Source organism: Pteropus alecto, unplaced genomic scaffold, assembly GCF_000325575.1.
Source record: "Pteropus alecto unplaced genomic scaffold, ASM32557v1 scaffold106, whole genome shotgun sequence".
Lineage (NCBI taxonomy): Eukaryota > Metazoa > Chordata > Mammalia > Chiroptera > Pteropodidae > Pteropus > Pteropus alecto.
The window spans coordinates 2,120,283-2,144,840 of record NW_006442103.1 but is presented as its reverse complement, the minus strand read 5'-3'; the positions used below and the strand labels follow the sequence as shown (position 1 = coordinate 2,144,840).

The window sequence follows — 24,558 nt, the reverse complement described above, 5'->3', positions numbered from 1 at the left end:
CAAAGGACAGATAAAGAGCTTCCCAGATAAGAAAAAGCTAGAGTTCATCACCGGCAAGCCAGTATTACAGGAAATGTTGGAGGGACTTCTTTAAGAAGAAGAAGAATATGTATCAAAACTGTAGATAATAAAATGGCAAGAATATAATGGCAATATCTATCAACAAGTAGTTCAAATGAAAAAGAATTAAATGCTTCAATCACAAGATTGAGTGGCTGAAAGAATAAGAAAATAAGACCTTTACATATGCTGCCTATAAGAGATTCACTTCAGATCAAAAGACAAACACAGACTGAAAGTAAAGGGATAGAAAAACATATTTCATGAAAATGGAAATAAAACCAAAAAAAAATCTGGAGTAGTAATAATTATACCCACAAAATAGACTTTAAAACGAGTTTATAACAAGAGACAAAGAAAGACCCAGTAATTCTATTTCTGGGTACTTATCCAAAGAAACCCAAAATACTACTTTGAAGGAACATGTACATCCATATGTTCATTGCAGCATTATTTACAATGGCCAAGATATGAAAGCAACCTGGGTGTCCATCAATGAAAGAATGGATAAAGAAGAGGTGATACACATATATACTTTACTCAGCCATAAAGAAAGAAATCTTGCTATCTGTAAAAACATGGATGGACCTAGAGGGTGTTGTGCTGAGCGGAGTAAGTCAGACAGGAAAAGACCAATGCTATATGATTTCATTTATATGTGGAATCTAAAGAACAAAATAAAGGAACAAATAAAATAAAAACAAACTCATAGATACAGAGAACATTTGACTGTTGCTTGATGGAAAGTGGTTGGGAATATAGATAAAAAAGGTAAAGGAATTAAAAAGTACAACTTGCTAGTTACAAAATAGCCATGGGTATATGAAATATAGGATAAGGAATAGAGTCAATAATATCGTAATTACTATGTATTGTGTCAGATGGATATTAGATTTTTCAGGGTGATCACTTCTTAAGTTATATAAATGCCTAATCACTGAATACCTAAAATAATATTATATTATACCTAATATAATATTTTATGTCAACTGTAATTGAAATATTTTTAAGATATTTTTTAAAAGAAAGAAAAAGAATTACATTGATGAAGAATAAGTGGTAAATTAAAGAAATTGAGAACTAATGAATCTGAATTTGAGATAAATTAAATTATTGTCCTACCATTAGTTCCAAGGCAAAAATAATTAAAATATTACTCTAATATCAGATTCATTGTTACTGACATAGAGTCTTGTTTGTTCTGTACACATCCTGTGAATTTAAAAAAATAAAAGTTTTATAAGACTATCATTTTTGCCCAATTAAGAGTGCATTGGTAGAGAGTGGAAATGTTCTGAAGAAAAGTTATTAAAGCTTTCCAGAATGAGAAACCTGGGAACCAAAGTAAGCAAGGACCATAAATAAAATACTGGAAATCTCCTCACTTTGGAAATGACTTGGGGAAATTCTAGATTTTGACATTGGCCCTCCATACTCAGTTTCCTGTCTGGAACCCACTTGTAAGAAGTGATATCTATGCAAGCAGAAATGGTCACACAGGCACCCTGGCAGGTGAAGGAAGACTTGTGGGCAGGGGCTGGCTGCTCTCATAAGGGAAATTTTTGACCGATAGTCATTCTTAAGACCAAGAAAAGTGTGTGTGTGTGTGTGTGTTTGTGTGTGTTGAGAGAAAAGCATTTGGAAAATATGCCCTGGTTCACTACAATAAAATGGAAATTTTATTTTTTGGTTTATAAATATTATTATTAGACTCTCTTTTAGGAGGTTTACCATTCATTTTTGAAGTCTTTTTATTTTTTTCATTTTTAATAATGGTTTCTTTTCTAACTATGAAAATAGTATACATTTAATGTAGAAAATCCATAGTCTATAGGAAAGTATAAAGAAAATTAAAATTGTCAGTAACTCTATTTTCCACTTACTTAGCTTTTAATTTTTCCATTGAAAAGCTACAAAATATTCTTAAAATGAAAAAAAGTTTGATTCACTTGTAACACCCTTTTAAAAAACTACGCTTTTTCTGATAAAGTAAATAGATGTTAATGGTAGAAATTCCTACAGTGCACATAAGATATATGGTGCCCATACTTCTAACATCCTTCTTCTGGGATTCTGTGGCCAATACTCCTCTCTGCTAGATAAGGAGTTCACAGAGCCAAGAGAAAGTGCCCCCAGCCCACTTGTAAAACAGGCTCTGGGGAACCGGGGCCCAAAATTCTCTGCCCAGAGGTCCACCTTCAAGGCCTTCACATCTTTGGGCATTCCAAGGATTTGTAGCTTTGCGGTTGGATACACCTTTAGGTCTGTGGGGTACCAAGGGGATGGTGATCACAAATGATGCGGAAATAGCTTAGTTAGTGAAGATGGGAGGCTTTGAGGCCCCTCATAGTGTGGGACATAGTTTAAGGTCATAAGAAAAGTGGGATGGGCAACAGGATGAGAACTGGGGTAGAACTCAGCAGAGTCTGAAAATAATACATTCGAGTCTGGCCATCTAGGTTATTGTGAAGATGTATTTGTTAAGAAAGAAAAATAGAATATGTTTCACTTAATAGTTTTGTTAGCTTGATTCATAATCCTTAAAGATTTTGGTGTATGGTATATTGGCCTCCATATGTCCGTTTGCTGTTGTAACCGTAAATGGGGATAAGCCTGATGGCAAAGAACATTTTTAGTAGGGTTTCCTGTAGGAAAGCAGCAGTAATTTAGTTCTGAATATTTCCATATTTTCTCCTGGAAAACAAACATAGCAACAAGAGAATGTACAGAAATAACCACAAATGCTATTTTTATTAAGACTAGGAAATGAAAAATGTTTATAATCTTCTAATTGAGACCTATGAAACTCATAGGCTGCCCTGTAGACACTGAGACAGAATGGTGAGAAGGTGTGGGCAGGCTGAGGGGCTGAGAGGATACAGATCTCAGAATCCCCAGAACACATACGTTGCTAAAAGGAAAGAGCTCCATCCTGAGCTGGAACTGTTAGAAGCTAGACTGAGTTCTTATAGGAACTGAATGGTAGAAGTGACAAAGTGAGAGGTGAGGAAAGTACACAGTAGGACACAAAGGTAGACCTTATAATGCTATTGTGAAAACAAACAAATAGTAAGTAAATAAGTAAATCAATAAAAGTATCTTCTGAAAAGAGTCAATGATTTTGGAAAGCAAGGTCTGGCCCCATGTGGCTGAGAGGAGGGATAGCAGCTGGTGAAGGAGCCAAGCAAATGCAGGATTGGCTGAATGCAATCTCCTGAACTAAATTTGGTTCTAAAAGAAAGACATCATGTTTTAAGGAAAATATCTCTCTGCAGCAACAAAAGATGTCTTTGGCCTATAAAGCCTTGAAGGATACACTGTTCCTTCTCCTTTCTCCAAGAAACGGGCTATTACCAAATCCAGAAAAATTCAACTCATTCAATATGACTATCAGACAAATAAGCAAAGCACACATATAAAGACATTACAGGAAAAACGTTTTAAAAATTAGCAAAACTTTCTACAAATGAAGAAACTTCAACAATAAAAAATTATATGCAAAGCAGATCAAAATTATAACCCAATATTAAAACAATACTGAAGCATTACTGTTATAAAAAGAAAACCATAAAACAGAAATATAAGAAATGATGGAAGTTTTGCTTAGACCAAAGGTGTTAAATATAAGAGAAGGTAAAGCAGTAACTGACAGATCTCAGGAAAAAAATGGATAGAATAAAATTATTTTAGAAATGAAGATTATTAGCACATGGGAGAATAGACACTACAGAGAATAAAGGACCGAATAGAAACTAGAAAAGTAAAGAAAAACAGGAATGAAGAAATTTAAAATAATCATGCAGAAAAATATGGTGAAAAGACAAAAGAGATCCAATTTGTGCTTTAGTAAATTTCACCCAAAAGAAAACTAAAACAATGAAAAGAAAAAAAAAATCAATATAATTTAAGAAACCTTTTTTGAAATGGAAGAAGACTTAAGTCTACATGATGAAAGCTCATCAGGAAAATTGACACCAAATGATCAATAATGAGACATGTACTTGTTAAGAAGCGCTTGTAATCTTAGTATCAAAATAGATTCTTGGTTAATAAGAATAAAGAAATAAAAAAGGAAATTTATAATTTTAGGGAGGACAATGAAATTGTGTGTGTATATATATATATATATCATATGCATATATACATATATATATGCATCAAAAATGGCTGCAACTATAATAAAGCAGGTTGACAGAGTTCGCATGGAGAAAAAGAAAGACACCAGCTGTAGGAACCTTCCATATACTACTTTCTGTCCAAGACAGATCAAGTGAACAAAAAAATAAGTAAGGACAGAGAGGACCCAAACAATATAATCTACAAGGTAGAAAATTTGTTCACATCTCCAGGAATCTTGGGTTGTTTATTACAACAGCATACTCATTCTACTCTTGCTGAAACTCATTTCTGAGATAATTACATACCAGCATCATAATTCATGGAAAGACTATAGAACCATTTATATCCAAGTCAGAAACATGATATGCCTCTTAACCATCTCTTCTAACACCATTCTTATTTAATATTATATGAATATTTACTAATGAAATTAAAAAATAGAAGTTGAAGATAAAAATTTTAACTAAATTGGTACATCTATTATTATGTGTGATTGTTTAGCCACAACTATAAGAGAATAACCAAGGACTACAAAAAAAAAGAAAAAATTTATTATTTAATGTGGATTAAATTAAATTTATCTATTTCTATTTTTATGGCTTTTATTAATGTGAACAATTACCAGGTAGAAAATATTTAAAAAATTAAAACTCTATTAATAATAGCAAAAGAAGTAAAATGTCTAGGGAAAACTTAACTAAGAATGTAGACAAACTCAATGAGAAAAACTGTAGAATTCACTCAGTAAACATACAATATAGACTTAATTTTAAATCTCATGAATCCATTTTCAATGTGCTATGTATTTGTGTTGGTTATTTTATGTGTCAACTTGACTGGACCACAGGATGCCTAAGTATTTAGTCAAATGCTATCCTGGGTGTGTCTGATAGAGTGTTTCTGGATGAGATTAACATTTGAATCTATAAACTAAGCAAAGTAGAATGCCATCCCTAATGAGTGGGCCTCATCCAATCAGTTGAAGGCCTAAATAGACCAAAAAGGTTGACCTTCCCCTTCAGATTTATACTAAAACTAAACATCAGCTCTCTCGGATCTCCAGATATATACCCTAATGGTTCTGTTTCTTTGGAGAACACTAATAGCATATTCAAAATTAAATACAGTGTTAAAAAAATAAACTTTTAGCGCAATCAGGATATTCTGAAATGAATTTTTAAATGTCAAACTTCAAATATTCATGGTTCCAAGTTACTTTCTATTTTATTCTTATGCAAGAGGTCAGTCAGTAGAGATGCTAATGTGCCAAAGTTAGCTAGAGTAGTTCCAGGCATAATAGTTCCAGGAATGCTGGTAACTGTTTCTTGAAGAGTTGCTGACTTTTAAGTTAAATTTTATCTCAAAGTAGTGCTATCTTTTACTCCTCACTCTTTGATTCTACATGTCACTATAGGCAACCTATTTTCAGTCAATCCAAAAAACAAACTTAAATGACTGCAACAATCACTAAGTTATTCAACAAATAATTATTTAGTGCTACTAGGTGACAAGCATGCTGACAGTTAGTTACTAGATATATTTTGGTTATTTATATAGAAACTTCTACTTAGATAAGTAGAAGAAATAGCAAGAAACAAATAGTAACAAAATAAGTAAATAAATATGTATTTACAAATTGTAGAAATAAGACTCAGAGATAAAGAATGAAGGGAAGATTAATAAAGATAACGTTACCAGGGAAATTTTCTGAAAAGATGACATTAAGGACTCATATATGAGTCCTTTATGAAAACATGCAGAGGGAACACCATGTAATGGATTGAGATGAGAAAGAAACTAATTTGCTTGAAAGACTATTTCTGTCGTTGTGTACAGAATCAATTTGGGATGGAATTGGCTATATTTTGTGTGCATGGAGATTAGTTTGGAGGTATTGCAGTAGTTAAGTTTAAAACCAGAGTGTGGCAGTGAAGATGTGGAGAAGTAGATCACCTTGAAATACATTTAAGAAACAGAGATAATTGGACTTAGTGATCAATTAGATGTAGAGGAAGAGAAATAGGGAGGAATTACGAGTGACTCCTTGGTTTCAGGTTTGAGCAACTGGGTAGATGATGATGTCAAAGAAAGAGAAGATGGAAGGATATTTACAGAGGAAAATAAAAAAGGTCTTGGATATGATACACGTGAAATGACCATGAGACCTCCACGACAGGGTGTTACATAAATAGGCATATAAGTCAGGAGGTCAGAGGAAAGGTTAGGACTAGAGGTACAAATCTTCCTACAAATGTTGACCTGAAAATGGTATTTTAAGTGATGAGAACAGATAAGGTCATTTATGGAAACATTAGGGTTGGGGCTCAGATCAGAGTATTGAGTAAATTCAATACTTAGTGATATGACACACAGAGGAGATGCAAAGGAGACTTAGGAAGAATGGGTAGAGAAACAGGGAAAACCAGGGAAATATGGAACCATATAAGCCAAGAATGGACAGAATTTTGAGAGAAGAATGATCAATTTCTGAATGTTGCTGAAAGTTTTAATGAGATGAAAATGTGGATTTTGCAATATGGAAGCTGTTAGTGACCAATTGGGTTGTGAGGATGAATGCCAGTTTCAAGTGAATTATAAAGTGAACATGAAATGAAAACGTAAAGGCACCATGTATACACAACTATTCTATGGAGTTTTATTGTGAAATAGAAAGAAGAAAGGGATGATAGCTGGAGGGAGATGTGGATCAATATAGAGCTTTTTAATTTCATTTTTTAGGAAGGTAATATTTCATATGCTGATGGGAATAATTCAGCAGAGAAGATATGACAGAAGTAACAAATTTCCTGAGATGGTGAGAGAAATGGGATCCCAAGCAAGAATGGAGGGTCAGGATTTGAATAAAAGAGGACACATCCAATTGTATAAAGCGAAGGAAAAGATAGAAATCATAAATGGAGGTTTTCAGATTTTTTAGTAGAAACTCCTTTTCTTCTCAGTGGAGTGTGAGGTGAGCAGAGAGTAGGGGGTGGTGCCTTCAAAAGGAGGTGTGGTTAGTTGAAGAGAGTACTTAAAGAAGAGCAGGTGTTCACCAGACAGGTGGTGGCACATGGGAGAAGTGGAATAGAGTGAAGGGGGCAGAGTGAAGAGCATTCCTGATGAAGAGTCTATTGACAAAGTCACTGAAGATGACACACAACCTGGGGCATCAGGCAACATTCAATAGATTAATGTAGCTGGGGCAAAGAATGCAAGAGCTAAAAGTGGAGGACCTTGGATGAAATGTTGAGTTCTTGAGATAATATGAAGCCACTAAGAGCTGTAAGAAGTTATAAGAAAAATGTCACTCAGACCAAAACGCAAATAATGTATTTGAGGGATGTAAAACTAGTGACAAATTGATGAGGAGATTACTGCAGTAATCCATGTGAGAGATGATGATATCGTGAATTAAGGCATAGCAGTGGGAATAGATGAATAAACACAGATTAAAAAGATGTTAAGATTTATTTGACAGGACCTAGTTATATAAAAGCAGTAAGTATATAGGGAGACCAAACAGTGAGAGGAGGTGAAAGTTTAGGGCATAATTCTGGTGAATAGCTACACTTAAAGTAGAGCAGAGAAGGAACAGCTAGAGAGGTGGGTGAAGAATCAGGAAGAAATGGAGTTGTCACAGAGTCAAGGTAGGAGAGAATTATCAGTAAGAATGATCATATCAAAAGTATAAAAAGGTAAAGACCACAGGACCTGAAACAGAAAACTATCCATTGTAACTGTTATTTGTTAAAAGGAAAACAAATTACAAGAAGTTTTCAAATACTTCAGGGTTGATAATAAGGAATTCTAAAAAGTAAATACAAAATCAGTTTAAAGGGACTCATCATTACAAATGTTTAGCATAAAATAAAGTGAGTATCAATGACATCTGTATTACTTTATGTTAGTAAATATAAAACAATAAAGATAACTTTCTCCAATTCACTCACTATCTTAACTCTCCAAAGTCTATTTTTCTCATAAGGTCATAAGTTCCTCAAATGTAATTTCTCCTTACCATGGGGATTTTTAGGAACGTAACCTTCAAGGTTGGGAAGGGAAATACTATATCTGAGAATAGGTTCTGCAGTCAGTTAGCCACCGAACCTCTATCAGCTTTTGTTTCCTCATCTGTAAAATGAAGTATTTGAATTAGATGACCTCTAGGGTCTATTCCATGGTGAGACATCTACGAGTCTGTGAATTTAACCATTATCTCTAAAATGTTCCTGCAACACTGGTAGTGCTCTTGGCAATCAGACGAAAAGTGATGGATCTGCAAACTACAGCCTGCCTGCCTGCCTGCCTGCTTATTATTTATTTAAAATAAGTTTCTTACCCTTTCATGTCTCAATTTCCATTTTTGTGAAAGCAGAGATACATTTACAAAGGCAAAGCTTAAAACTATAGAGCTGAACAAGCAAGGTACCTTGCACAAAGTAAATACTCAGTATTTCTTGAATGGATGAATATAGAAATATATACTCAAATATTATCTGCTCCAATATAGCAGAGACTACTAGAAACCCTTCTATAGCATCTCCAGCCATCTACCTCTTTTTGAATATCTTCAGACATGGGGAGCTCTTAATCTCACATGGGTGCCAGTGAGTCCTTACAGCTGGCACAAAGAATGACAATAATAACGCTGGGAAGGGAAACCAGCATGGAGTAGCAGTTGCATTCAGCCTGGGCAGTGGCAGATGGTGGTGTGGCAGGAAATGTCAGTCTATGAGCTTGAAGTTAAGTAGGATTGAGGGGCCTTCAGGAACACAAATTGAAGGAAAAGTACTCAAAGTGATGCTGCCATAAAGTAAAGCTTTTGGGGGGATACCTCCTGGGAATTCTACAAGACAAAAGAAATCCTTATTCTTAAAACAAAGACAAGTCAATTCTGTTCCCACTATGACTGGCTACTTCTGAAGACTTTCGCTGCATTTCAGTCCTCAGCTATATAGGTGACACTGTTCATTTTTTATACAACTCTTAGTTTTTTCCAAAGAATGACCTAAAAATTGCCTTCATAATAGCTTTGTTTACAAGTCATGGAATACTCTCTATCATCGACATGCCAGAACTTTAATTTTTTGAAGATGTCAATTATATCATGTTTTTTTTTAATTATGAAATATTTCAGGCACCAAAAATGACATGTATGTACCCATCACTCAGCTTAAGAAACAGAATGTTACAGATTAAATTAAAATCTTTTGGTACCACTCATGACATCATTTTCTTTTCTACCTAAGGTAATGAATTTCCTGAAATCTATCTGTATCATTCTCATGCATATTTTATATTTTTACTACACATGGATGTATCCATAAAAGGCATACTTTACGTTTTTGTTTTTAAACTTAATATGCATGATATTATACTGTGCCTCTAATTCTGTGACTTGCCTTTTCTCTTAAAATTCTGCATTTGAGATTTATCCACTTTGCTACATGTATCTTGAGTGTGTTTTTTCAACTGGCGTATCTCACAGTATAAATGTACCACAATGTATTCATTATTTTCCTCAACACTTAGACCGCCATCCTTGAAAGTGGAAATCCAATTCTCTGAATATTCCTGAACCCCAGTGGTGTTTTCTCACTCTGTGATTGGGAAACTTAAGGTAGAGAGATCTCATCCGTAGCCTACAGGAAAACATAAAGACCATTTAGTGAACAATGGAATAAGAAGAAGAGGCATTTTGATTTTTTCATACCTTTCTTAGGTGGAAAAATTCAGGGCACAGGTAAAATGTAATTACAACTACCTTTAATCTTACTTATGGCATAAAAAATGTTTCTCTCCAATTTATATGGATAAGTAAGACCAAGAAAGCAGGGTACTTCTATAAAAGAAGGGAGATTTAAGTAAGTGTTTTTCGGAAGTCACTTATTCTCTCAGAACAGCTGTGGAAAGGTCAAATATTAGGACTACTAAGAGCAATGGCATTGCCATGGATGCCCTATAACAGCCATATAATGTCATGCTTTGTAAAACACACATTCTTACACATACTTGTTTATATATGTATACTTGTTTGTTATGAGACCAGAAAAATAGGTTTCAAGATAATTATCTCTTGGTATTGAAGTTATGGATGGTTTCCTGAATTAGTTCTCTGCATAAAGCACTGCACATCATCTGTGATGACACTAAATTGGACACTGGACACTCTGAGGGGAAGTACACAAATGTAGACTTGCCCCAAACCAGAATTTTCTAAATGCTATCTCATAAACATGAAATAATTTTGAAATAAAACTGATAAAAGTTAGCATTTAAAAAAAAAACTATCAGATATCCTATCTGAATTAAGCTCTGAATGGAAAAGGGTATTTTCTTTTAATTACAGCTATTTCACTGACAAGATAAAACTGCATCATTGAAAATGCTATCAGTATGGTCAAATAAATTCTTTTGTTGATCATTATAGCCATTTAAAAAGAGAGTAGCGGGGATAAGGAGGACCAAAAGAAGGATCTTTGTTTACACCTTATATTTGTCAGGGTGGGAATAGAGGTAAATTGAACAGACCAAAGTCATCCAGCTAGATTTTGGTCCCCATAGCCCACGCCTGTTTGTCTTTTCCACCTGTGGTCATACTACCCAAACTCATATCTTTAAGGTCTTTTTACTACTACAGTCATTCTCATTGCCCTGACTCCTCTGACTTTCAATTCCTATTTTAACTACTCTGAACACTGAAACAAAGAAAATTCTAAGATTCAGGTCCTCTGCCCATGTTTTAATTAGATTGTATTTTTTTATATTGAGTTGTATCAGTTATTTATGTATTTTATATATTACTCTCTTATTGTATATACCATTTGCAAATATCTTCTCTCCCATTCAGTAGGTTACTTTCTTCTTTTGTTGATGGTTTCTATCTCTGTGTAAACCTTTTTAGTTTGATGTAGTCAAACGATTGCTTATTTTCGCTGTTGTTGCCATTGCCTGAGAAGACATATCAAACAAATATTGCTAAGACCAATGTCAAAGAGTTTACTGTCTACATTTTCTTCTAGTTTTATGGCTTCAAGTCTTACATTTAAGTATTTAATCCATCTTAAATTTATTTTTGTATATGGTGTAAAAACATGGTCCATTTTCATCTTTTGCATGTATCTGTCCAGTTTTCCCAACACCATTTATTTAAAGGACTGTCCTTTCCCCACTGTACATTTTTGCCTCTTCAAAGAAGACATAAAGATGGGCAACAGATACATGAAAAGATGCTCAACATCATTTATCATCAGGAAATGCAAATCAAACTCACACTTGTCAAAATGACTATTATCAAAAATTCCACAAATAAAAAGTACTGGCAACCCTTGTGCACTGTTGGTTTGATTGAAAATTGGAGCACCCGCTACTGGAAGCAGTATAGAGTTTCCTCAAAAATTAAAAGGTATAACTACCTTTTGACCCAGCAAGTTCTCTTCTGGGTATTTTTATGAATACTATAAAAACACTAATTTGAAGAGATATATGCACCCCCACGTTCACTAACACATTATTTAAAAAGCCAAGATGTGAAAGCAATAGATGTTCAGCAATAGATGAATGAGTAAAGAAGATATATGTTGATACAATGGAATGTTACTGAGCCATAAAAAAAGAATAGAATCTTGCCATTTGTGACAACATGAATGGACATAGATGCTATTATGCTAAATGAAATAAATCAGATAGAGAAAGAAAAATACCATATGACTTCACTTATATGTGGCATCTAAAAAACAAAACAAATAAAACAAAACAGAAACAAACTCATATATACAGAGAACAAACTGATGGTTACCAGAGGTGAGGGGGGCGGTGAGTAAAAATGTAAAGAAAACGAAGAGGTACAAACTTCTATTTATAAAATAAATGTCATGTGAATGTAATGTACCATATAGGAAATACAGTCAGTAACATTTTAATAACTTTGTATGGAGAGCATAAACTATGAAACCTTATTACATTAACTACAGGTGGCAGCTATTTCTCTGAAAAAAGGATACATTTCTTAAAAGAGAACATGCAGGGTTCTGGTCAAGATGTTCATTTCCTCTCATGACTACGTGAAAATTATAACTAACCTGCAGTACAACCATCAAAGAGAATCGTCTGAAGTCTAGCCAAATAGAAGTCATATAACAAAGGCTACACAGAAGAAGCCACCTCGAGTTGGGTAGGGGCAGAGACACTAAATGGGCTGGTCCCACACTTACGTGTGGTGGTTGAGAATCAAGAGGGATATCTGGGTTGTGGCGGACCCCTGAGGAGTGAGAGGGTCCCAACCTCACACCAGCCTGGGGAATCAGTACTGGGAGAAGTCTCCACTATTTCTGGCTGTAAAAATCAGTGGAAATTGTGGCTGAGTGAAATAGAGGGCAGCTGGAGTCCCAGGCATTTCTCTTAAAGGGCCCATGCATGGACTTACTCACTGATGGACTCACTTGCTCTGAGCTCCAGTGCTAGAGCAGCAGCTCAAAAGGCTCCAGGGACATATGAAGAGGAAAAAAATTGTCTGGCTTCAGGGTGAGTACTAGCTGGGCAGCATTCTTCCAGACAGAAGTGCTGGCAGAGAGCATTGTTTCTTTGCTGAGCCCAGCATGCAAACTCTGGCAGGTGCCATTTCTGAGTCTCCATTGACCAATGCCGTTCACTCTGCCCTGAGACCTTACCCTACTCAACTTGTGGGCCCACCCAAGCCACTTCCAGTGGCTTTTCCATACAAATGGCATGTCTTTCTCAGGCTGCAGAATTTTTCTAAAATCTCAAAGATTCACAAATCTCAAACAAATAACATCTGACCTCGGCATATTCTGTACCTCTTGCTGAGCAGCCCCAATCATGCACTAGCAGCAACTGGCCTTGGTATGCAGCCTAGTCTCTCCCAAGAACCTCTAAGGCTAGCACAGGTGAAAGACATCTGTGGATAATCTTTGTGGCTTATGCCAGGTGGCCCCAGGCAGGGCACAGGTGGTGGCTGATCTTGGTCTGCAGGAGAGCCTCTTGCAGGAGGCTCTGGGGCTGGCACATCCAGTGACCCATTTGAACCACCTCCACAAATGACACACTTAAAGAGCAGACTCGGCATGCACCAGAGTCCTGCTAAAGAGAACTATTCTCTGTAGGGTCAGCCCCTGCACAACAGCTCCTCCACTGTAGTCACGGCCCATCCTCACAACCAATCAGCCTGAGGGTCAATCCCTTCCACTGACATGCAAATATCAACCAAGGTTCAACTACAACAGGAGGACATGCACATCCCCCACACCTGGAGAACCCAGATCAGGTGACCAAGGATGACTGTGCCACTGAGCCCCACAGGACACCTATTACATAAGGACACTCTACTAAGACCAGAAGATATAGCAGCTCTACCTAATACATAGAAACAAACACAGGGAGGCAGCCAAAATGAAGAGACAGAAACATGTCCCAAATGAAAGAACAGAACAAAGCTCCAGAAAAAGAACTAAACAAAATGGAGATAAGCAATCTACCAGATGCAGAGTTCAAAACACTGGTTATAAGATTCTTAATGATCTCAGTGAGAATTTCAGTAAAGAGATAGGAAACAAAAAGAACCATTCAGAGATGAAGAATGCAATAACTGAAATAAAGAATACATTAAAGGGAATTGATAGGAGATCAGATGAAGCAGAGAATTGAATCAGCAATTTGGAAGATAAAGTAACAGAAAACACCCAATGAGAACAGCAAAAAGAAAAAACAATCCCAAAAAATGTGGATAGTTTAAGGGGCCTCTGGGAAAACATCAAGATTACCAAAATTCACATCATAGGGGTACCAGAAGGAGAAGAGAGAGAACAAAGAAATGAAAACCTATTTAAAGAAATAATGACAGAAAACTTCCCTAACCTGGTGAAGGAAATAGACATATAAGACCAGAAGGCACAGAGTCCCAAACAAAATGAAACCACAACAGGACATGTCATAATAAAAATGTCAAAGGTTAAAGGCAAAGAGAAAATCTTAAAAGCGGCAAGAGAAAAGCAGTGAGTTACCTACAAGGAAGCTCCCTTAAGACTGTCAGCTGATTTCTCAGCAGAAACTTTGCAGGCCAGAAGAGATGATATGAAATATTCAAAGTGATGAAAAGCAAGGACTTACAACCAAGATTACTTTACCCAGAAAAGTTATCATTTAAAATCAAAGAACATATAAAGAGTTTCTTGGATAAGAAAAAATAAAAGAGTTCATCACCACCAAATTAGTATTACAAGAAATGTTAAAGGGACTTCTATAAGAAAAAGTAGAAAAAGATTTAAAAATATGAATAATAAAATGGCAATAACTACATATCTATCAACAATTAGTTTAAATGTAAGTGGGTTAAATGCTTCGATCGAAAGATATAAGATGGCTGAATGGAAAACAAAACAACACCCTTACATATGCTGCCTACAAGAGACTCATATCAGATTGAAAGACATATACAGACTTAAAGTAAAGGGACAGAAAGAGATATTTCAATGGAAACAAACAACAACAACAACAACAAAAAAGCTGGAGTGGCAATATTTATAATTAGACTTTAAAACAAAAGTTATAACAAGAGACAGAGAAAGACCCAGTAATTTCATTTCTGAGCATTTACCCAAAGAAACCCAAAATAATACTTTGAAGGGACATGTGCATCCATATGTTCATTGCAGCATTATTTACAATAGCCAAGATATGGAGGCAACCTAAGTGTCCATCAATAGATGAATGGGTAAAGAAGAAGTTATATATATTAATTCTTTGTTATGGCTTAGAATTATTATATATAATAGTTATATATAATATATAATGGATGAACCTAGAGGGTATTGTGCTGAGGGGAGTAAGTCAGACGGAGAAGGAAAAATATCACATGATTTCATTTATATGTAGAATCTAGAGAACAGGATAACAAATAGCAGATACAAGCTGATAGGTACAGAGAGCATTTTGCTGGTTGCCGGATTGGAGGGATGGAGGAATGCTGAAGTGGGAAGGGGATTAAGAGGTACGAATTGGTAGTTACAAAGGAGACATGGGGATGTAGGGTATAACATGGGGAATATAGTCAGGAGTGTCAGGTAGGTGCTGGATTTATCAGGATGGTCACTTTGTGAGTTATATAAATGTCTAATTGCTGTGTTGTATACCTGAAATTAATATAATATTGTATGTCAACTATAATTGAAAACAGTTAAAATATAAAAAATTAATAAAAGAACATGCAGCCCCTTTACATACTACCCTTGGGTATGCTAAAAGCCTCTGGCTAATCTTCTTGTAAGACCTCAGAAATTGTAGGTGATAAGGCAAAAATAGTCTGCAGTCCACTTTTACAGATAACATTTGATGATAACCAGTTACAACAGACGAAAAGAAATAAAAAGACCAAATTCCACAGTAAGTGAAAAAACATCTCCACATACATACTATTGAGATTATGTTACTATGAATGTTGTTATATATGTTGTAGATGACATCCATGGGCTTATAAAATGATCTACCATTCTGGCTTTTGACATTTTTCTTGCTGAACCCAAATGGAGACTGGCGCGTGTATTGATAAGTCATTGCATGTACATATGTTCCAAGTTTATTGACAGAAGAGGATGAGGCTGGACGTAGTGTTTGTTATCTTGGGGAAGGGAGGAGTTTCTATTTTTTTATGATTATTATTACTAAGTTGCGCCTCACTAGCTGCCTTCCAGAGGTGATTCACACTCAAAGTGAGCCCAATTCAAAGAAATGAGAAACAGAGTTAGAAACTCCTTTCTTTGAATCTTCATCAGGGCAGCCTTGCCAGTTGAATCTGCTGAAGTTGCTATACACAATATTACTATTTCGACCAAGCACTACTTTTTCCTCACTCATTGTGCGTGAGGAAGGCAAGATTCTTTATTTCATACATCATGTTCAGCTGCCTTGGAGATTCTCCAAAGTAAATATCTTTAGAATGTTAATGAATAAAGAACCGTGCTTGTGGGCTCTTTCCTGTAGGGGGAGGTGGTGCAGTTATTGAAAGTTGACTCCTGTGTCCAAGGCTGGCTATGCTAAACAGCTTTGCACATGGTTACCACCACTGACATCCTTTTCACTGTTTGGCACTGACAGGTTATGATAGTGAAGCCATTTATCTTAAGTTAATAAATCGGAAAGAGATTTAAAAAATGGCTTGCTGTGATGTTTCATGCAGCAGCTTTGAGAAGTCAAAGGACACAGGGGTTTTGCGTGATCCTGATTTGAGTTTAACAGGAAAATTATTTATCTTCAAGTTAATTAAGAAGGAAAAAGAATACTCTTTGTTTGACTATTCTGTTGCACCCAGGGACATTTCATAATAACAAACTGCCTGGACTGCTATATCTGAAGAAATTCACCCTACTAGCCCAACACCATCTAACACTTTTCACCTGTCCTTGTGTTTTGCATTACAATCATATCTTATCCGAATAGAAAGCATGTCCTGCTAATTGTCGGCTGCTGAGGCTAGTCAGAAAACTGACAAATGTAGCCAAAGAAACTGAGCCAGAGCTTTTTCATTTTTAAAAAACATATCATTCTTGTTGTCATTATTATTATTTTTGAAAGTAAGATTAGTGCATTTCCTAGTTTATTGAACTGGTATGAAGAAAAACACTTGGTAGATGGAGTGCAGTCTTCCTCTATAAATTTTGATGCTTCTAAGAATTCTGTGTATGTGAATCACACCTTCTACTTTCTTCATTTCAAGCTCATTCTACAATTATTTTTAACTAAGCACAACACTGAGAATGTGCATGCACTTCCAGGAAAGGAAGAGGGGCTGTAAAAAATCACTGCTATGATAAAAATGAAGGTATTCCAACAAGTTCCTACAGTGAGCCTGCTATCTTGTGACACGAATGTCTCCTGGCATAGGTTGGGAAAAAGACTGTCTATGGACTGGAAAGGAGGGGAGAAATATTGAGATGAGATATAATGCTTATGCCATTGAGAGATATTCCTGAAACTGGCTTCCTTTAGAAGATAGCAGATTACAGCTGGGCTGTCTACCACTTCTATTTCAGCAATTAACTTCGTCATAATAGAAATAATGCTGTACTTGAAGGGACACAGAGAGTTAGTTATACTCTTCTTCATTGTCCCAGAGAAATATGGATGGACTTGGTAGATACTGTGTATCAGGGTGCCAGAAAATAGGGAAGGGCAGCTGGACTAAACGTAATGTGTTTTTGCAGCTTCTCTTGCTTCTGGCAGAGTCCCGACTTTTTAGAGCTTTCCAAAAGTAAAGAGCGGATGATCAAAACAGAAAAGGGTCTGTCTTGATTGAGGTCAATGTAGATTTGGAAGAGCACGCAAAACCGAAAACTACGATATTATCATTACAATGTGTTGAAACATCAGGGAAAGTTATTACCTAAGCAAAAGCTGAACAAGATGTTTAGAATATCTTTGCCTCCTCCTCCTCTCCTTTCTCTTCCCTCTCCCTCCCTCTTTCTCTTCTCATCCTCTTTCTTTAGTTCTTTACTGTTAAATTCTAACCTCTGTCAAAAATACTACAAAAAGTTCTCTGGGAACCATATTTTCAAGTCATTATTACCAAGATGAGATAAATTATTGTATTGACAAACAATCTTTATAACTCCTTTTTTGCATTTGAAATAACCTTGCTTTTGAAAGCTTTCGACAGAAAGGAATAAAGGCGATGATTATGGAGCTGCCGCTATGTGCTAAGCACTTTCTCAGAGGTGATCCTATTTAACTCATGAGCTAGGTATTATTATGTCTGATTTTACCAAAAGAGAAAGAGGCCCTGGGAGGTTAGATAACTAGCTCAAATTCATGGACATGGAGACATAATCTGAACCCGAATCTAATTCCTAAATTCCTATTAGTTCTAAAGGTATATTACTCTATTATTATGTATGAATTCTTTTCTCACTACTATTTAAGAAATCCCAAAGATGTTCATAAAGGACTATGAAGTCCTTTGTATAGGTGGGGGTTTGCAGCCAGAGAGATTTGTACTAAAACAATTTTGGGCAGTCCCCCAAAGGCTGAGTACTTGCAAAACCTCTACTGTAGTCAGTCTCTGTCAGCAATCACCTGCTCTCCTTCATGCCAGTGTTACACTGCTGTGTCTTTCAGGAGCCCAGCGGCTGCTCCTCTTAGAAAAAATTATTTACCATTATGAGGTAGAATCTGGTGCCCCTCGTTTGGGCTCCTTTGAGACCCTGGGTGTAGCACTGCTATCCTAAGTGTAGTTGTCAGTTTTCTCATCTGAGCTTTCTGCCATGAATCTATGAGCTTGCATTCTGGGGACAGGCGCTATGCTGTGTTTTGTTTTCTTCCTGATTTTAAGCCATAGGACACACACTCTGGGAGTCTCTCTCAGATATGTGATGATAGCTGGCATTAAGTAATCTTTTACTACGTTCTGGACACAATTTATACTTTTGATGATCTAATTTATTAATTCACATGTTAACCATCAGGGCTTTTATTAAGCCCAGTTTACAGGTCAGGAACCTGAAGTATAGAAAGTAAATTGCTCAAGTTTACATAATTAATAAGGATGGAGTTGAGATTTGATCCTGTGCAATCTGACACCAGAGCACAGGCTCTTCACTACTGAACTAGATTATGATGTCTTTCATGGAGGTTCAAAAACGATTGTGAAATGAATAAAAGAGTAGACCTAGAGTAAACTTCAAAAAATTGGGCCATAACAAAGTCAAATAAGGACATTGGGAATATATCTCAGGAACTTCATTTTGTGACTCTAAATCCTCTCAAGTAACACCTCACAGCTAATGAGCTTCAGAGTACAGACTAGAAGTCTCGCCTCCCCTTGCCCTCAATGCAAATTGTGAAGGAGAGCATATCAATGGGGGCTTCAGATTGCACACCACTTCATTACCTTTTCTGATGCTTAGCAAGCTTTTAGTTTTACACTTGTGGATATTTCTGAAGGACAGGCCTGGCAACTTTAATCAGACTTTTACTTGATACCAAAAGAGGCGGACTTAGTTCACTGACTCAGACTTCATTGATTACTTTTATATCTGGTGATTCTGAAGTCTCATCATTGTCCATGTCTCTCCTAGGTGTCAGAAAACCAGTTCCTCACAGCCCCAGATGTCTTTGCTATATGATTCATTCTGCTCATCACAGCCAACAACAATGAGCTTAAAGGCAGAGAATGAAGTAAAGCTTGGCATGGATTCTTAAAGCTGCCAACTTTAATTCGTCCTTTCTGTGTAAACAGCATGACAATATGCTGGACACCAGAGGATGTAAAAAATAAGTAAGATAGCATTTTGTGTGTGTGTGTGTGTGTGAGAGAGAGACATTGTAATTCCAAGTGACAATTTTTATATCATATACCTTTTTTGTATTTTGAAAGTAAATTCAGAGATTCGCATAGAACAAAACAAAACAGAGACTCATACAGAGAACAAGCTGAGGGTTGGCAGATGGGAGGGAGGTTGGGGGCTGGATGAAAAAGGTGAAAACAGGCACAGGGATGTGAAGGACGGCCCAGGGAACACAGTCGATGACAATAACAACTATGAGGTGCCAGGTGGGTTCAAGGCTCTTCTAGGAAGCTATAATTTAAGGAGAACAGAAATTATTGGTGTCCATACATTATATACTTTCTCAGAAGGAATATGAACAAAGTTTTTTTGAAGGGAGTAGGGTATGAGCCATTTCAAGATAATGACAAAAATGGCAGCTGGAATAAGAGAGCAATCTTATATTAAATATCATTACTAATGCTTACATAGTCCACAGATGAATGCATACCTGGAGAACTACATGTGAAAATCCTTCAATCTATAAATTTTGGAGCTAGTTTAACCTCTTGTTTTATATTTTGAGGAACTGGAAAATAATTATTACTAAGGAGTATTTCTTGAGTGCTTACCATGTACTTTGGTTCTTGATTCATACATCAAGAATTCAGTATATTTAGATGAAATATATTCATTCATTCATGTATTCATTTATTCATACATTCATTTATTCAACAAATATTGGAGTGCTGACTTTGAACTAGGCACTTTTCTAGTTATTAGGGATAAAACATCAAATACATCTCTGTCTTATGAGGCTGATTGTCAAGCAGGAGAGATATCATTAAGCAAATGAATAAATAAAATAACAAAATGTGCATGAGAGAAACAAGTAAGGAGGCAGGATAGAAAAACAAGGGGTTTACATGAATGAATAAAAAAAAAGAAATATTTTCTGATAAGAATTTTTTAAGACAACTAAAATTTCACACTACAAAATATATCTTTTGGTTCAATGGAGAACGACTACTGGTTGTTAAAACCAATAGTCAACTAAAAGTGAATGTCACAATCATGAAGAGAAATCATGGAAGAAAAGAATAAATTTAAAATTATATTTAAGAATTTAATTATGGCTGTAATTTTATTATTAAAACTTTGATAGTCAAATTTTATAAGTTTGAAATTATCATGTGAGAACAGTAATTTTTGAGAACTATCGGCTTCTATATTGTACTCACCATCACTACATTACATATTCGTGGTACTAAAATGCATCTACTTCCAATGGACACATTTACTAATATTAGTTCCCTTTTGGCATCCAACAGAAAGAAATTCAGAAACATGTTTTTTAGTAATTTATTTTCTAGAAGAAATCCTGTGCCTCAGATTTATAGCTCGGGCAACTTTCAAAAATTCTTCCTTTTCAATTACTGAGAGTGGTTGGCAATCTAGAGCACGATTCTCACACTCTGGCACACCCAGGGTCATAGAGGGGCTCCTAATAACACCCACTGTAGACCACACCCCCCCAGGGGATGCTGACCTGCTGGTTCAGGGAGAACACTTTGAGAACCACTGGATTGGATCATTCGATTTGACAAATTTCAAACACCGTATTTAACCTCCATAGATTCAAAATTGCAAGTATCGTCTTAAAGTTGCCTTGCAGTATCTTTGATGTTTAAGGAGTGATAACAACATGTGGAGTATTTTCTTATTTCTTTCGTGTTATTTTCTTTTGTTTGGATCAAATATTTATTCCGGGTACTGTTGAAATGACTCAGGAAATTTTCTTCCTCATGAAAATTTGACATTGATTTTCAATTCATCCTCAAAAATCATGAAAAATTCCAAATAGGGCAACTTGGCATAAATAAATAACTACATACTAAATATGGTACTAAGTATAATTTTGGTTAATGTTATAAATATTGCTATGTCAAACAATTTTACAAAGATTAAAATTATTCTAATCTCATTTATTCTGCCTTTTAGTATTTAAATTTTACAAACGTGTTCACTCAAAAAAGGGTATGTTCCTCCTGGTTATCTATCCAATGCTTTATCAACATTCATAATTATCATTTATTTATTTCTCTTTGATTTTTTAAAAATGTCAAATAATTGTTTTGTAATAAAATCAATTACTTTTGCAATAATTATTAATTATGGCAGCATATTACTTTAGAAATAGAAATATACATTTCTATTTCTTTCTTAAGAATGTCACAAATATTATATCAGTAAACTAAAAGCCTATCACATAAATCCCATTGGTGTATGTCATGGATATTATATCAATATTAAGAATAGGTGAAATTTTATGCTGTGGCTAGATATCTGCCTACTTCCAGACTTTGGATTTGCCAAATTGTATATGTACTTAAGCCAATTAAGTTACATGAAAGGAACAATAGACATTAACTTAGGAAAGAATTATATCGAGGAGTTAAAATATGAGACCATAGGAAGAAGAATAAAGATAAAATACAAATCCAGAAAAGAAGGTGCAGAGCGCAAATGCCCTCTCCTGAGTATGTTCCTCCCTGTGTCTTTTCAAAAGAAGCGGAAAGAGCCAGACACACCAGGTAAAATTATGTTTGTTTCTGAGGACGGAGGCTTTCAGGCACTTACGATTCACTTCTCCTTCTGTCTTCCTGAAGATCTGTGAGCTCCTAGCAATCGTATTTTCTGGGTATCAGACACTAAACCAAAGACAATTTGCAGAAAACCTCAATTATCAAAAAATTCAGTCTGCTTGAACAGTGGATAATAATTTTTTTCTCTTCAGTGAAGATTTCCTGGCTCCACAAGCATACAAATAGTTTCTAGTTTACAGACAGGAGAGGGTTAACCAGTAATTGTACCAACCCATACAGACTGCAATTTGGCCATCTTCTGTGCACTGATTTCCTGCCTCCTCCAATTATCCAGCCTCCTGCACTACACCTGGTAGTCAAGGTCCTGTCTCCGCAGTGCAGGACGCTGGTATGGCTGCCCTAAAATACACCTGTTGTGGGCAGATTCCTGCAGGTTAATTTCCACTGCCAGAGAAATTGCTCTAAATTGCATTGACTTTCAATGGGTTCCCACTGGCAAACACCTGGAGGCATTCGCCTGCAGATGACTGCCCAGAGACCCAGGTGTGTTTCTGGAGAATGCCTTGCCCCAGTTCATCCTGATGAGATGTCTTAGTGCTCAGAGTGCAAAACAACTACCCCAGGTTAATGAGTCACAAAGACATTAACATTCAAAAAGGCTTAAAAAAAAAAAAAAAGCCTTAAAGGCAACAGACTCTGTCAGATCTTCAAGGGGAAAACTGCCTCAGAAGAGAGGTAATAGCATGAGGTTTCATTTCTAACAAACCATTCCTGAACTTCTTAACAGCCCCTCCTCTTGATAGAATCAAGTTTTCCAGTAAAGGCAGTCCATATGGAAACTGTCTTTTCTGGATATTACTTGCTAATGAGTTGAGTGTCTACTTATACACACTTGAAGTTATTTTTCATTCCTTTTTTTTTTCCCTGCAGTTTCTGAATCATCTGACTTTATGAAGATAAAAATCTAAGAAAATGTAGATGAAAGATAAAATCTCTTAAATGTATCCGAGTACCACCAAGCTTTTTGAAAACATACTTATTATTATTAAACAGATACATGCAATTCTTGCATTTCCAACTGTAATTTTCTACCAGGTTTCTCACAGAGAAATTAAACTGTCTTCTTAAAATAAGACTACAGACACAAAATAAAGTTCTTAAATTCAACTCCTTTTAACCCTTTTCTGGTTCAGGGAAAAAAAAGTGCAGCTCGGGTTTCTCTGAACCCTTTTCTGGTTCAGAGAAAAAAAAGTTTACACTGGAAGTCAAAGTAGAAAGCCTACCTAGGTCCTTCACTTCAAGGTCTAGAACTGGTTCTTATATATATTCTCAGCCCCACTTAGCAGGCATGTGGTTTCTCTTTTCCTCTTTTTAGACTTAAACTCTGATGCCTATAACAAAAAATCATCTTTCATTGACTTATATATAATGAATGGATACAGATCAAAACTAGGCCTATAGACAGAACTATCAAGTGATAAATTTGGCAATTACAAGTATATTTATGTTTCCATAGTGCCAGTCAGTCACTTGGGTTTACTTGATTTATGAATGAATATGCGTAAGTCAAGAAAATTTGTTCTAATTCCCAAAATCTTTTGTGTCATGGCAGGAATCCAAGTTTATACTACACTTTTCTATGCTTTATTCCTAATTGAAACTGCCTTCCTGCCAACCTTTCATTTGTTTCCAGAAAAGTAATATTTGATTGGACTTAGAGCCAAAGTGCTCTTCCTACTGCACAATTCAGCTTTCTCCCTCCCCTTCTACTTCCTGTTAATTCTCTCCCTACTCAACAAAGTATTTCCTTTTGTGTTTCACATAGCTCTTGTTTAAAGTGAAAGTAATAATTCTGTTTAAGAACTCAGGGTGTCTATGGCCATGCTACCTTGAACAAGCCCAATGCCATCTGATCTTGAAAGCTAAGCAGGGTCAGGCCTGGTTAGCACTTGGATGGGAGACCACCCAGGAAGACCAGGTGCTGTAGGCATAAAAAATAAAAAAATAAGGGATTGTAAGCTGACAAAGTCCTTGCAGCAATCTGTGAAGTCAACCAAGGGCTGGTTGCCTCGCCTAAAAAAATAAAAAGTAAAAATAATAATAATAAAAAAAAAAGAACTCAGGGCTGTGTTGCATATTTAGTAAACACTGATGAACCGGAAATGCATAGGCAGTAAGACAAATGGAGAAGATAAAGCTGCATAAGTTAGATATTCACTCTGAGCAAGTAGGCACTCCAGGTAAGATCTGGGGACTCGAGATTCATCTCTTTCCCAGTTTTTGTGGTCTCCCACATAGTTTCCTTCTTATTCTGACAATGGACTCTTTTTGGTTTTCGTATTGCTCAGTAGGAGTAACTCTGGTAATGACTTTCCAGAGTGTGCCTTATGTCCACTTTATCTTGCATTGTATTTTCATAAATGTTTGAAAATTTTCCAAAGAGTTATATTCTTTAAGAAATGATCAGAGTTTAAAAAGGACTTTTCAGTTAACCAGAGACA

At 35.8% G+C, this 24,558-nt stretch overlaps 1 pseudogene; it reads left to right on the top strand.

The window, feature by feature from the left end:
- Positions 1-23,928: 23,928 nt before the first annotated feature.
- LOC112469093 lies at positions 23,929-24,047 on the top strand (annotated as a pseudogene).
- Positions 24,048-24,558: the final 511 nt, after the last annotated feature.